General features: G+C 39.3%; 1 long non-coding RNA gene across 1 annotated transcript in view; it reads right to left on the reverse strand.

Annotated features, from left to right (window-relative positions):
- Window positions 1-2190: 2190 nt before the first annotated feature.
- Window positions 2191-16921, reverse strand: part of LOC146812327 (uncharacterized) — a 54763-nt gene continuing 40032 nt past the window's right edge. The window contains exon 3 of the long non-coding RNA XR_014965911.1: window positions 2191-2532. This is a non-coding gene — a long non-coding RNA (uncharacterized LOC146812327). The remainder of the gene's footprint in view (window positions 2533-16921) is intronic.

Raw genomic sequence — 16921 nt, forward strand, 5'->3', positions numbered from 1 at the left:
CCTTGCTGGCATTACTGGGCTATGTTGATGAACTTCCTAAGAGCAGTCGCACATTTGTGGCAATGGCAATGCTCTTGGCTCAACACAAAACAGCTATCCGCTGGGGCAGCAGACATAAACCCACAGTTAAAGGTTTGATCAAGAGTATGACATACTGTGACACAACAAGTGAGCTGTACGCAGAACTCCTGCCCCCGACATCATGCCCGAAAGACATATGGCAGCCGCTGAGGGAATATCGAAGGCAACAGGGGGAACATGACACACAATCCAGTCAGTGGGACGGCCTGCAGAACATTATGCATAAGTGCTTTGGCAGGGGGTCCATATGACATATGAGTGGGCTGTGTGATGCAGTCTGTGTTGGGTAATGAAACTCGCTGCAGTGGGCGGGAGACGCAATGACTGTATTACTTAAGCATGTTACATTTGTAATCAATGTAAATGCACAGAGATTTTTGCTAAATGATCGCAATGCTCCACCAAATGTAACTGTCTTATCAATGTTTTTTTTATGGTTGGCAAAAAATGACAAAATTTTTAAAAAATTGAAAAATTACGGTGACTATCTTTATTCTAAGGAGAGACTAGCTGAGCCCTGGAATCATTGGTGTTGTCTGCAGTATTATGCATCCCATTGCACAGGATGAGCAGTTACTCTTGGCGACTTTGATGAAAAAAAACACAGAGCATAACTCTGCAATGGATATTGAGGTTAGAGAGAACATCCAACAAATGAAAACTTTGGCATCCACCTCCAATTAACCCTGTGTCAGTTTTGAGGGAGGTATCCTAACACATTCCTATGTATATAGCCAGTTCCATGCCCACAATTCCTAATCTCTGCAGAATTATACAAAAGAATAAACAGACAAACCACCCACAACAATTAACATTACAAGCCTACTGACATTAGCATTCCCATTGAACTTATTGTAACCTTTACTAATGTAACTTTACTTTTGCATGACAGCAAACACCCTCTGAAAAGGATACTAATCTTAAAAACACCATAACTTTGTACCTTTGGAGAATAGTGATATTTGGATTATGGATGGTACCTTTAAATACACACCCAATCCATTCAGCCAAATACCCACTATTAATGCCAATATCAATAACACTACAGTTCCTTTAGTGTACAGTCTACTCCCTGATAAGCAAATCTCATACAGTGAATTTTTAACAGTGGTAAAATCTAAAACACTCAATAAAAGTCCTACAAAATTGATAATAGATTTATAAATACCAATGAATAACACCATTACTAAATTATACCCAGATACTTAAATTCAAGGATGGTTTTCACTTTTAAAAGGCGTATTGCAGAAAATCCAAAATACATCCTAAATTGAGGATTAAATTTCAGATGGTAAACTGCAGTATGAATTGAAGAAACTAACTAAATTATGCTTTCTACATTCTGACAGTGTTGATGAATTCTACACATCAATTACTGAATCAGAATATTTTACAAACAATGACAAATTGGCTCCCTTACTAAAATACTTTGAGGACACATGGATTGGCCTACTAAACAGATCAGGTGGCATGAGGAAGCCAAGGTTCCCTGTTGAATGGTGGAACTATTACACAACCTTTTAAGAGGAAGGTGCAAAGACTAATAATGTAATAGAGGGATGACAACTCTTTCAACAAATCAATTTGAAAACATCCCCCAAACTGATTATTTCTTAGACATTTTGAGGAAGGATCAAAGTTTGCAAGAAATTAGAATAGCACATTCATTGACGGGTAGTCTGAACCCACGTGTTTCAAAAAGAATAGAAATGGCCGAGCGACAATTAGGTCAAATTTAACTATTTTTGTTGATGGTGGCTTCAGACTACCTAGACAACATTGACTGCATACCACATTAAAAAAAAAAAGACTAACAGCTGTTTTATCTTACTTGATAGTTTTGCATTTTTTTAAAGAAACTAGTTTCACATTTTAGAAATAATTTTTCCAAATTAAAGGAATGTTAGGTGATTTATAAATAACCACACTTCACCAAGATTCTGGAGATGAGAGCTCCAATATTCCAAAGTAACAAATCCATATTCCATGAAGGGATCCAAATCCTGTTGTAAGCTAACAAAAAAGACATATTGGCATAGACATATTTTCCAACAAAACGGATTGGAAAATTACTGTGTAGTCTAAAAAACGCAATCACCTCACAACAAAACCATGAAAATGATGCTTTATTGAAAACAAAAATGCATGTCTCCAATGCACTGTTCAGACAATAGTATTCGATCCATATTCTTTGAAGCGATGACCCAAAATCAAATTGTGCATATTCAAATTGTTTTGTTTGAACAAAATGGCCAGGAAAAAAATAAAAAATTGTCACCAAAATCCAATAGTCGATCCATGGGATACATTTCATTCTTACTCTCAAATGTTTTTAGTGCCATGTATACCATATACAAAGTTTAAAAACATGTTGCAAAAAAAAAAAAAAAAACTTCTGATCTTGATCGCAATGCTCCACCAACTGTAGAAAGGAAAATTTCTTCTGTTGAACTAAATGGAAAAGAAACGTGAAAGTACTTTTTAATTTTTCAAAAATAATTAGAACTATGTAATATTTTTACTATACTTTGCAGAAATGTATTGCACTGTTAAATATTTTTATTTTAAATAATGAGTTATATGGATATGTTTGATCTGTTTTTAAAAATGATTTAAATATATATTTTCCCAGATGTAAAAGTGTGTTTTATCTAGATTTTATTTGAATACGAAAGAGGGATTACATCTTCCCATGCTAAACATCTTTTAAATGCATTATTTATGGATTTAAAATTACTGTCATATTGAAATTAATACCAGAATAGTAAAACACTCCGCCACCCATACCCCCCATTTCCCACATATCCTGTGCCGGTGGGTGGTACACACCCGAGAGTATATTGGGGCTTTTCTAAAAAAAAAAAAATCTATATTAACAAATATGTAAAAAAAAATATTAAAGTATGAGAATTAATGCTGCAATGTTAATACACTCCCCCCCAAGAACCCCTATTTCCCTCAAACCCCATGCCAGAGAGTGGGTGTTATACACCCAAAAGTAATTATTTCTAATTTGAAAGAAAAATATAAGAGTATTAAAAAAGAAAATTAATACATACCCAGGTATTAAAATACCAGAGCATTAATTTGCTACCCCATCCGATAACCCTATTTCTCACACATCTCATACTGGAGGGTAGGTGTACACCCCCCCCCCCCGCAAAGAGGTTTTTGTTAACTAAATAAAAACATAAAATTAATACGCAGATATTAAAATGAAAACCTGAGTATTAAATCACTCGCCCAGCCAAAACCCCCATTTCCATTACATCTGTTCTATATTTAAAATACATTTTTCAAAACACAAAACTTAACCAAAAACAAATTTAAACATCAATCCAACATTCTTCCAATATAAAAACGTACCTATTAACCTTGCCATAAAATGCATTGTAATGGCCTGCATTGTAATGTGTTCAGCAAAATGCATTGTAAAATCATTATGATGTAATCCCTGCGTTGTGATGGTAGTTTCATAGTTTGGGAACCAGACAAGCAGTACCACCTCTTGGCAACTGTAGTTTTGATAAGGACACTAGGCCATCCCTTGTCTCCAATAAATCATGGGCTAAACCTAAGCAACAACAAAAGGCAAGACAACATGGAGGTACTCAATACCCAGAGTCCTCGGATATGTTACTATTCAAAGACTCCTGATAGTCAACAATCATCTGACCAACAGTATGACAGAGGAGGGCAATCTGATCTCAGACAAGGGAGAGTATGTGTAAATTTAAACAGACAGCACTTGTCTGACGTGAACATAAAAGGGGACAGGCCACTTCCAAATAAAGCACCTTTCAAGAGTTGCAGCATTGACAGCTAGATGTGCCACAGACCGAGAACCCTCCTCCTGACAATGAGTTGGGCAGTGACTCTAGACAGTGCAACAGAGGTTACTGCAGTTAGCCAGAATTTACACAAATTTCTTGTAACGAAAGCAACGGATGCCTTCATTACAGTTGAAACAACGGACACCTGCGTTGCCACTCCGGACAGACTATCACTTGGAAATAAAAATTGAGGGTGATATACAACTTACCATTAAAGCAATTTTTTGGCCCAACTGGAGTACTTCTTCTGATATTCTATTGGCAGAGGTCAATTGGCCCCCACCTATTCTTCATACTTGTCCAAAATGTGAGAATGTTATTCTCCCTTCTTTCTCACACCTCATCCCAGATAAGGTCAAATATGTATCTGTATGGGCCCGTGCCTTGGCCCCAGGTCTTTATTGTAATCACTTGTGTTGGGATAAGAATTACCCTTAACATGCTATTCCTATAGTGTCTGCACTTCAAATTCAGCCACAGTATCCGATCAAATGGGATGCTAAAGCTTCCGGTATAGAAATCCTTTCCAACTTGAGTACCAGTGAATAATAGAATCCTCTCTCTCTCAAATTAATAAAACTCTCTCCAGTTCTAAAACCTGATCCTCCTACCGTATAGGGGTATTAGACACATTTGAATAGTCATTGTCGCTCATTTGCAGTGCAAAATACCCACAGTACAGTGCTGATTAATATCGTCCGTAAGAAATACAAAACAACATTGGACATTTCCAATGTTATTTTCAGTCAGATTTGGCTCCTGAGAGCAGTGACTGGTCAGCATTTAGTGCCCTCGGTTTACAGAGGCGCTAGCTATGCCCGAGTTCCTATGGGCTATAGGAACTGCCCATGAGACTTTGAGGCATGCATTGTGTCGATTCTCCACGAGATCGACCCTGATGCGCTTTCCTATGTTGATGATATCTTTCTCCGATAATGAATTGAGCCCCCAATCAGCAAGACTGGATCAATGTTTTTGTGATTTACTGAACTTGGTTACAAATGTAACTTAAAAAAATCTTAAACCGCTTTCCTTAGTATCCTTTTCTTAGGATCGGAACTTAAAACGAGAATAAGACTTGCCTCTCATTTTATGGAAAGGTTTGCTCAAATGCAGCCTCCATGCACACTTAAAAAAGTTAATGTCTCTTATGGAAATTTTTTATTTTAGCAGGACATTCATACCCATTTATGCACAATGCATAATAGTGCTTTATATTACTACGTCCTTATTTTTCCACTTCCTGTTGGACATTGGAACACATGGCAATACTCTGTTCTTTACAGTCTGATTTTCTTGAAACACGTAGCCTACATACACCTATTAACACCACTAACTTGGTCACCTGGGTATTATGCGGTAGAATTAGATTTTCATATGTACGATTAAATGAAGGCAAAACTGTAGCCTTAGCATATAAATCGCAACTATATTCTCCTACAGAAATGTATTTTTCTTCTACTGAAACGTTTTGAAATGCCATACATAAGGTGATCCTGAAGCAACGGCCACTTGCTCAAGGTAAGCGCATTGTCGTTTTGCTTATGCCAGACTTCGAGGCCATCACAAAAGCAAACATCCCTTTTGCAAAGGCCCTCCATTCTCGAGTGATACAATGGGCTATGTCCTTAACAGCCATGGATGTATATTTAGTCTTCTACCCATCTTTGCAACCTCAAGAATATTTGAAATATAAATACCTTTATCCACTACCTTCTTCAGTCTTGCCTCTGGATAGTTAAACAAACATAATTTACACTGATGGTTCTTCTCACCCTTCTATAGGTTATAAGCATCAGTATTCTGCAGCATGCCCTATCGGTATTGGTACTGTGCGATTGGCTGAAATTAAAGCTTTATTCCTTGCTCTTGAGAATATGGATCCTGAATTACGCACACTTGTTGTGTTTGATTCATATTAATGTGTACTGTCTTTTACAATGATAACTTACCTTTTTGGTGATATGATTTTAAGGATTCCAAGGGTAGCACAATAAAGCACAATCTGCTTTCGATTAGAGTGGCATATCTAAGAATAGGCTGTCACAAACTCATATTACACATACATTGAATCATCAACTTGTTGGAGCACACACCGTAGAGAACACTCTGCCTGATAAAGCTGCCAAATCTGCAGTAACCACATCTAAAACAGCAGTAGTAACCAGCTCTAAAACTTGCATCGATAATGATCCTGTATGCAGTTAAGGCATTTTAAAATGGCACAGCTTTACCAAAGACCTTTCCTTCAAAATATTCCTATCCCTGAAATGATTAAAGTGTTGATTTAGCAACAATTTCTGGTGTTTTTGATTGTTTGATTCCTAATTCAGACTGCAGACAGGATTTATTTATAGCTGTAAACAAAGGTGGAGCTTCAATACATGCTGGATGGCTGTCACTATTTCTCTCTTACAACAAGGTTTATACCAACAGACTAGAAAATATTTAACTTATGACATTTGTCAGCAAATCAAAAGTTCCACTGTGTCTTGCCCACCAGAGAAATCTTTATTTATAACCAGCCTTTTGTTTGCTTTTACTTAGATCATTGTGGCCCAATGATTTCATATAGTGCATTCAAATATATTTTGGTTGCAGTGTATTCTTGCTATAGATTCCTTGGGTTTGTCCACATCGCTCAGCTGAAGTTCGAACTGTTGTTAAGACTTGCAAGTCTTTAATGGTACATATGCCTGTAGAGCATTCCATTCAGGCCAAGGTCCAGCATTCGCTTCTAAAGCATACCGTGATTCAATGAAGTTCATGGGTGTGCAAGTGCATTTTTCTTCTACCTATATGCCCAAAGATAATTCTGATGTGGAGAGAATATACAGCGATTTAAAGCAGTACTTAATGGCTAGAATATTAGGTACAGGGCATGGTTGGTTACACCATCTTTATGGGGTTCAACACACATTAAATCATCTCCCAAAAAACTCTAGGTGGGCGGACACCGCATGAATTGTTTTTTGGCATCAAGATGTATGTTCCAGACCTTGATTGTCTAGACGTTCTGCAGCTGCCACAACCTTGGACGCAGATAAACACTGTGCTGTCTCAAAGGAACTACAAAATGTTTTGTGACACTCAATCTCGCAAACACTTGCCCAAGTCTCAATCTTCCAGTGCTGCAGATTAAATTACAGTTGGCTTCCAAAGACTGGAGATGTAGTTCGATAGAAGGTGGCAATCGAAAAGGAATTCGACAATGTACCATGGTCCTGTTCCCGTTCTTGGGGTCCAAGAAACATGAACAGTGATTCTGCCACCACTTTCAGGATACAAAGACAAAATCTTTGTCTTTATTGACCATGTCAAACAACACCATGTGGCTGATTCTACATAGTATGACAGAGTAGTTGTTCATTCACACAAAACTCCACTGCCGCAGATACAGCCCCGAGGGAAGGGGAGGCTGACCATTTTCCTAACATTGCCCATTTCTTCTATCCAGCCTTCTACAATGGATGTCATATATACCTATCCACCACTGGCAAATAACAAGTGGGATTTTTCTAGCCCAACTGCTGAATCACAGCCTCCTGTTTTCCAGCTAAGTACCTCCAGGTATTATATGGATCTAAACCATTCTTCTTCAGACAGTTCTTCGGTTATAAACACTTCTAGCACAGATTGTTTTTTTATTTCTTGGTTAAAACACACTTATCTAGTCCCCCCCATTGGATAAATGTCAGGATAATACTTTCCTTTGTTTTCTTGTACCTGTGGATTGGATTTGTGACTATTCCCTACATAATAATGGCCATTATCTCCTGAGCGTACTACTACAGAACTGGTTGACAGGGTGCTTGCCCCCTCGATTCATCATTGCAACCGGTATCTTGTTAACATTTTAGCCATTCCAGTGACCACTGGAAGTGTTTGGGATAAAGTTACATTCGATATATGTGGTCCTATGGAGATCCTGCAGATACCAAATGTGTTTAAAATTTCTATGGGTGATGTAATAGTTACAGGGTTGCATTCAGACGATTGGGATATTGATACTGTACATTTTATGGTTTCTGAATTAGAGTATTATACTATTTTTGAATCCGAAATCTGTACCATACTCCTTCCAATTACATGGATATGTTCTGCTACCATCATTATGGACATCACTTAATGCACGTAGCTAGTGGGCAGAATCCCCATTTTAATATTACACAGTGGGATTAATGTCCAACTCCCTCTCAAGAGTGTTCCAGAAAGATAAGTAAACATATTTCACAGGGTATGACCTCACTTCATATATTTCCTTGGTGGTGTTGCAAAATAATATGCTCAAACATATTCACAACTACGTTTTTTAATCAGTTAGCCTTGAAAAGTTATGATATTGATAACTGGAAGGACACAATTGATTTTGAAATCTATTCAGGGTACAAAGTCCTGACAGGTTACGGGCACATAAACCTTATTTTGAGCCTGTTTAATTCCCACACAAATCATTTTCTTAAACTAAACAATCCAACAGACTACTTTTCTGGGGTTGTCAAAAGTTAAAAAAATGAACACTCCAAATATTCTTTTAGTGGCCCTCAATGAAATTGGCAGAGTTTAGCAAATTATACTGAAGAACAGCTGAAAGGGATAGTGCATAATGGTACCTTTAATTCCTCATTTTCCAGTCCAGGCGGGTGGTTATAGTGGCCAGTGCATATGAGTGGTTGTCATGCTTGTTTTCTTAATTCCACACCCGGGTTTAAATCAAGCAGACCTGATCCCAGATATCCCCAGTCAGAACATTATAGTATTGTTACCACCTACTCGGTGGGAAAAAAAATTCAACTATCGTTGGAACATTCCACACTGTCTTTTCTCTCCTGCCTGAGGACATGAAATCTTCAGATTTTCTTTTTGGTCCTAAATCCCCATGTGCTAAAAGATTTATTTATGCTACTTATAATGAAATTTGTAAACAATCACAAATGGAGGCTGACGCATGTTTAAGACAAACTGACCAGGATGATTTGGAAAAGTGCTAGCTGTTGTCGATAATGGTATTAATACGTGGTCATCTCGTATTAGCAATTTGAACAACATTGTGTCATCCGTTATGGATATTGTGGTGTGTGACAGGTCAACCTTATATCATGGGCAAAGTGAGCTTAGATCTATTGTTGAGTTTAGCTAGACACTAGACACTTCAAACACTTCAGAATGGGTGAGTTTTATTGCATTACTTGAAATGTACCGATTTTTTTTCACCTTTTAACTTAAACAACAACTAATGGCCATGAAAGACGCAACATACACAATACTGCATTAATAAAAATGTAAACAACTCCCATTTAATATAGCTCAGACGCCTTCAGTTGTGTGGCTACTACATGGTGTTATTTCACTCCCCATCTCGACATGTTAATTCACCATAGGAAGATACAAACCCCTTGGGAGCAGCATCATACATGAATTATGGTCATTACCCTTTACATATCATTGTGAACATTCTAGCAATGCAGTTTTTATAACTGTAGAAGAATATTACTACTGTAGGATGTTCACATGTTTGTGAACAAGTTAAAATCTATGGCGCCCAATTCGGCTTATTTCAAGATTTTCTCAACTGTAAACATACTACCGGTAACCAATGATTTTAACATGTATATTATATTTTTACACCATGTTTGGTTTTATTGAAATATTCTTATGGTTTTATTCAACTTAAACAATAAAGATTCATTCATTTCATTCCATTCCATTCCTGTGCCATGCGAAGGGTACTTTGCATTACCCATTTGAGGGGGATATTTATCACTGGTGTACAAGGGGAATAAAGATTGCATTAGAAGCACATTGAAAGTGCTACAGGGGATTGCCAAGCCACATAGAATGCAGATTAACTTAATGGTTGCTTAGCACACATTAAGTGGGGATGCGAAATATTTTAACTGGTAGACCGCAGTAATATCCAAAAGCCAGTTTAATTTAGTCGTCACAGTTTGGTGAAGTCTAGTCACATATAAGAACTAAATGTAGGTGCTCCATGGTAGAAAGCTATTAACATTTGTGCACAGTGCCTACTGTGAGCCAGCAGCCAAGGTGAATGCAAGGCCACAAATTGCAGAGTCAACAAAAATTATATCTTTTCCTTCAGATCGGCCCTTATAAATTAATACAAATTTAGCAGACATTTACAGTAATATGTTGATTTTTGCATACTAGAAGAAATTACTGAAAGCTAGAATTTCTGCATAATTGTACACATTGCATGATTCTCCTAGGAACAAGTAATGGGAGTTACTTTAGGCCATACTTGTATGTGGTGATAGATAGTTTTACCTAGGGGCAAGGCCAATTTAAATCAGCCAGCATAGTCTGTTGTACACTGAAGGACAAAAAAGAGAACGTGGCCTAATGGCTAGAGCGGTCAGTATCGAAGCTGGGAAACTGGGTTAGAGTCTCAGCCGGGACTCTCAACATTCTGTGATTCTGGGCAAATCACAATCTCCCCGTGCCTAAATAAATGAATGTGTTCATCTCTAACGAAACTGGAGCTCATGTAAATCGCACCAATACCTTAGGGTCAAGTCTGAGAAATATACACACACCCCCTCCCCTCAAAAATAAAATAAAACACAGTAGTGCTAGAATGGTGAGATGATATGCAGACAGGGTGCCATTAGGAGGGAGATTTTTTTTTTTTTTAATATATTGATTTTTTAATAATCCATTGCATGGACTAGTGCTCATCCTGCTTAGGTCAAGATGTGGGTTCATTTTCTGTGCTCACATTCACAAGCTAACGGTAGGACCTTGCACTGAGCATATGACCATCAGGGACATATGAGCACTACAGAGTACAAGTCTCATTTTATACAGGATGTTGGATAAAACGCAAGGGAAACTACTTATAACTGCAATAGTATTTTTTTTATTCAACACTTAAATATAACTTAATTATATATCACATTACCCTATATTGGATATATTTTAACTGTAAAATGTATTCACATCTAGAAGCAAGGACTTTGTATATTTTTGTATAAGAGACCAGACAGGAGCTTTCCATAGCATGTCAACCTGCAAGACAAAAGGACGAATATCCAGTAGGAGCACTTACCTGCCCACCCAAACCTCCAGGCAGACATCATGAAATCACAGTAGTGCCCAGCTGGACATTCTGGATCCTGACATGTGTAGAAAGCGTTCTCTCAGCAGAAAAAAGTATAACAACCACCAGGGACGGGTTTAGGGCTGTGCAAGCGGGCCAGCCGACCTGGAAGGGAGGGGAGCTGACCTCAGGGGTGGGGGGTTGCTGTTTTTAGCAATAACTTGTGATTTAAAAGGATTCGATGCAGAGTTCCTTGTGCGTCCTGAACTGTCTAGAGGCAGTTCTTACTCGCCATAAAGAAGAGAAGAGGGTTAATATGCCTGCGACAAAGATCAGATATGTTTTTAATAAGTGAGCCAGGGGACACGGGAAACATAGACGATGGAAACCTCGCTGTCCCTGCATCTCTTGCACACTCGCGCTTCCGTTAGCGGACACAACTGCTCCTGTACTGTTGCCTGTGTTCCTAAAATAATTAGCAAAAACTGTTCATTTCAAACCCCAAATCCCCTTGGCCTTTCCTCAGCCCATCACCAAACCATTATGCTAAAGCTAAAGAGGTGGTGTTGTAACATCCATATTATAAAACAAAAAGATTTAAAAAATCCACACACAAATTACAACAACCTTAACACTAGACGAAACCCATTGTAATAGCCGCACTACCTCTGGATTTGATAATGTGAATACAAGAAAAATGTGTTTAGTGCATAGAATCTGCAGGAGAAATGCCTTTACGTTGAGCAGATAAGAACCTATTTGAGGGACCTGGCTGTGATCAGAAGAACCAGGTTTATCAATAAAATAAAGACACATCAGTAGTTGGCAGCGTGGAACCTCATTAATGGGAAGACCTCTGCCATCATGGGCATGATGCAGAGATGGACAATACAGTAGTACCATGTAGCATTGAGGTACAGACTAAGTCGCTCTTGGGATGGTGTTGCCCCTAGGTGTGCCCTGTAAATACGCTAAGCCTAATGACCGTTGGGTTAAGAGGACTTAGACCAAGGAATTCTGTGAGGGTGTGCCAGATATAGAGGTTATTAATTATAGTAATGGGATCACATTTGGATACATCCTTTCTTACATTTTTAATTTGGGTGGTACCACCATGGCTCAGGGTGAGATAGCCAGAGAACATTTTGGGTGCAAGTGATAAACATTTTCTAATACTACAGTGCCAGCTTTGCGCGACATCACCACTCAGTTGGAAAGCATGCAGATATATTCTGAACTGACTACATACGCGGTTTATTTCATCTTAGCCAAGAGTGGTGGTGTATGCGCAGTAGTGGAAGACCAGTGTGTAGTCGGGATCATCAATATGGAAAATAATATTACCAAACACCTATTAGGCATCCTCGAGAATGTCAAGGGAATGGAAAATGGGAATTGTAATTGGTTTCTTTTCAGTAGTTGGGGCTGGATTCTTGAAAAAGTGATTGACATCATTTTGATATTGGTGCTTTGTTGTGCCCTTATTCAGTGCCTTCCCTTCTGTTTCTCTTATTGCACCACCATTCTCACCCCTAAAAGGAAAATATTGATTCATGATACCGATGCTGCCATTATGGTACAGAAAGAGATAGACGACCTCATGCAGAAAGATGAAGGCATTTCTGAGACTTCGTCCCTCCTTACAGTCTCCTTTCCTGATACTGAGAATATGGAATGCTTATAAGGGGTTTTACTCATGGTCTCCTGTCTTTCTGGTTTTATAATTTTCCTTGTTGCTGTTAAAAAATGTTTTAGCTCATGCTAAAAAGGAGGGTCTGTTAGAATACAAGTAAAATTCGTGTTTGAGTATTGCCTATGTAAAGTTAGCATTCGCTGCACCATTTTCTGTTCAGGCGCCATTTTGAACCACAAACAAAACTAATCCTTTGCTATTTCTGAGAAAAGGCCTCTCTTATGTTTCTGCAATATTAGGTTTCACTTCACTAATGAATAGACTGTTCATATTAAAGCATACCTTTCTCACTAGATGGAGGCCCTCCCCACTTGTCCGATGGCGGATACAGGGTAAAACAACCTTGGATTGTACTAGGTGGTGGGAAGATAGGAGAATCCAAATAAAAAAAATAATATTTTACTGTCCAGCTGCATATGCTTGGAAAATTGCACTTTAGGCATGTTTTAGCCCAGTTGGGAGATGTACATAATGTATCTTTTTACTTGTCAATTTCAGTCCCTCAGCAGCACTCCTAGAGACTGGAGAGACTTGGCTCCGCTCTGAGTGTATATGAATCAACAGTTATTGGTTTGTATTCTCCGTCTGACCGACTCTTCATTTAGTATGGAAGGCTGAGAGGTGGTCATTAGTGACCCGGGTGACCCTAATTGGGCCACTTCCTTCACCTAAAAGCCCACTTTCCAGTGCACAACTGACCAACCAATGTCCCCTGGCTGCTCCTCCAGCCATCCCCTTATAAGCTGCAGGCCAATTAGCCAGAGATACGTCAGACAGTCACAGGCCCCTTGAAAACTGCACATAATGCACAATAGGACCTTCTGGGGGGCCAAGTAGGGGACTTGCTGAAACCAGACTCCATGACTCCCATCTCAACTTGTGTCAGGCATTTTCATTACCAAAATTAGAAAAATAATGAATCTGCTCAGTATCTGGAATGGGATTGGGGTAATTAGGGGGGCATGAATAGGGAGACCACCTGAACCATCACCAGTATTTTCACATAAAATCCTGTAATATTGGGGAAAATTGCATTTAATCCTTGAGAACAAGAGCTTTACTCACCAAGCATGAATCACCACAAAATAGCTAAATAAGCAGAGGTGTGGCCATCAATAGTGCAGCAGGCGCAATGGCACCAGGGCACAAAAGTGAACGTACGCTGTGTACTTCCATTATGGTGGCATTTTGCTAGCTAACCCAGGGCAGTGGCATGGTCATTTGTCTGTGTGATGCCCTCATTTTCCCTTACTAGGACATGAAAATGGCCACACCCATGCATCCACAGACACTGGCTTATGGGGCGTAGCATTCTGCCCATGTAGGCGAGCACTTAATGCCCACAGAGGGAGTGAGTCATATATTAATGTTGCAATGCAAGCATCTGCAGAACTGTTAAAGTCTAGAAGCAGCCTTAAAAAAAGGCCAATGATGGTGTGGGGGCCGGCACTGATCATGCCAACCTAGAGAAACAGGACGATGAAGCGAATGGAATTATAACTACAGATAAGAAATCAAAACATGAGGACAGTTAAAAAGGAAGGAGCAGAATAGCTAAAGTGAGTTGGATCAAGAAAGGGAGAATGTTTAAGAAGAGGAAAAAGCAAAATACATAATATGATGAGGAGTGAGGTTTAAACAGAGTAATTGGGGGGGAGGGGGAGAAAAGTAAGCACAGTAGTAAGAAAGCCGAAGCAAAGGAATGCAGTAAGAGGGGGTAGAGGCAATGAAATTTGCTGCAAGAAAAAGTGGGCAGAGAAAAATACAGATTCATGAAATAAAAGCACCAATAAGCCAGGGTAGAGTTCAGAGGTCTCAGGTTATGCAGTTATTTTCTTGCAGTAGCAAAGGCATTGACATCATTATCCAAGCAGCCCAATCATTGCGCCTTAATGAACCCATGGGCATCATCTGGGTACCACCAAATGTGCAAACTCCGCTCCCAGAGCCTCTAGTGCTTAAAGAAACAAGGCAATCTAAGCTTCCTCAATTGAGGCTGATATGTTGGGCAGGGCAGGGGTAAAAATAGAAAACTGCAGATGCTCATGGAGCAGAAAAAACCTGCCAGTCAACACCCTCATCTCACAGACCTAGTGTGGAAGCTGGGCATCTTGGAATACTAGATCACCTGGTAGGTCACTACCAAGGTGATGGAGTGCATTTGGATTGGAGTGTCCAGTGTCAGTTGCATTGGAGGACTTATGCAGGGAAATCCTTTTGAATAAGTCAGCTTGCTTTTGACAGTACTGTAGATTGGGTTTCATTTGCTAAGCTGCCTTCATGAATTGCCACACATAGAAACTGCTAGTCCAGAGTAATATCATTTTATGATTTCAGGGTTATCTGGGTAAAACATTCTTGCGGGCCCCTGTATGGATACAATTTTAAAGTTTATTTGCCATTTCGTGATATTCAATGGTACATTTTAACTGGGTAACAAAAACATTTGAGATTCCTTGCCTTGGACCACAAATATTTTTAGGACACTGGTTTAGAGAGGGTAAGAGGTAGCAGTAGGCAGAGAGGAGAAGAGGTTAGACAGCCAAATAAACTAGACCGAAGCTCCGTTTCCCCAGAAGGTCCCAGGCAATTGCTCACTTTGAGCTGTAACTCCTCAGGCCCAGGGAAGTGCCAGAGAGTACATTTGGAGAAGTGGTGTGGGCAGGGCAGAGGCCTGGGAGGAGATTAAAGCAGTGTATTTAGGTTGCTTGAAAATGTTGTGGTGGGTTGGTCTCCCTTATCTAAAAGTCACCATCAACCTGACAACCTTGATCCCCACCTTGCCCGTCCTCCTCCTATCCCCAAAAACGTATTGAACGAGTGATATACTAAGTCTGGTTAACGTGACCTCCTGGCGCTATACAAGTGCCATAAAGCAGCTCAATGATCGTTTAAGCATCGCACAATTAACTAACATTGTTCTATTCACCAAGCCTCCCTCCCATCTAATACTTTAATGGACCCAATATGCTCACAGTCTGATTACCAGACCTTAATGTGATAGGTAGGGCTCCAGCACATTGCAGAAGCGGTACATTACTACCAATAAGAGTGTACAAGCACTTCCCCATGGGAAGTAGGTACTCAGGATACCCCATACACCTCTATTTCTAGTATCTTTGACCCTAATGCCCTCTTCTGCTACAATGCCAATAGCTCAAACTCTTGTAAATGCGGACCCATTTCATTTTAAAGAAGCGTCCGCCATTGTCCTGTGCTGCTTGTAAAAAGAAAGCGCACATGGTGAGCTGAATGTTGCAGGAAAGCATGTCCTGCCTGAAGTAGGAGAAACTCATTAAAGAATAGTGCTTACATACTAAATAAAACCTATCGTGTAACAGAAGTAAAAGGGCCAGTCCACATGAGAGGTTACAAATGAAAACAAGGCAGTACTAAGGAGGGACTAACAAGCCTATTAACAAATCAGAAGCCAGCATTTAAAAAGGACAATGACAAGCCAATGAATAATATGGGTGGAGAGTGGGTGAAGCATCAAGTCCATATTAGAGTACAGTATGACTCGCAGAGCAGTGCATGCACTGCCCAGGCTTGACCTAAGAAGTACTGCTTCCAAGGAAACACTATTCTACTACACGATTTAGAGGGGTTGACTGGTGTAGCTACAAAGCACCCTGTATTAGCGGGGGGGGGGGGTGAGGAGAAACCCATAATGTCCAAGATAACAATTTTAATGCTTCAAGCGTGTTTTGGACTGAGACTAAGTGTGGTATTCGAGAGACATTCTTTTCCAGGGTACAAGGCAAACTGCGGCCCATTTGAGTGATTTGTCAATTCACCAAACTCAAGTGTGATATTATTTTCCTTATTAGGAATCAATTGCTTTGCTGTAGCAGTAGCCCTAAGTAAAAATAAAAAAAAATACTATCAAATACCAAAGTCTGCAGGGCTGCCGGTATTGTTCACTGAACAGTGTGTAAAAAAGACAAAAATAGGAGCGGTCTTGTCATGAAGCATGAACAAACACTGGAGGTGGGCCTAAGGCAGTAAAGCTGAGCCACTCATCTAATATAACTAACAAATTGCTAGTACTGCAACTGTAATTCGATCTCAACATTTTTTATGAGAAGACATTTTAAGATAAAACAAAAAATGTAGAAAAGCTTTGTTTTTTTGAATTAATCAGAATATTTTTTTATTTTTCAGTTATTTTAAGCTTCCATCTAAAAGAACAAATTTGAGACTTTAGCCGTCTATTTAATGACAGATTTTTTAAGAATTCTTTTTTCACACCAT

Source organism: Triturus cristatus, chromosome 7, assembly GCF_964204655.1.
Source record: "Triturus cristatus chromosome 7, aTriCri1.1, whole genome shotgun sequence".
Lineage (NCBI taxonomy): Eukaryota > Metazoa > Chordata > Amphibia > Caudata > Salamandridae > Triturus > Triturus cristatus.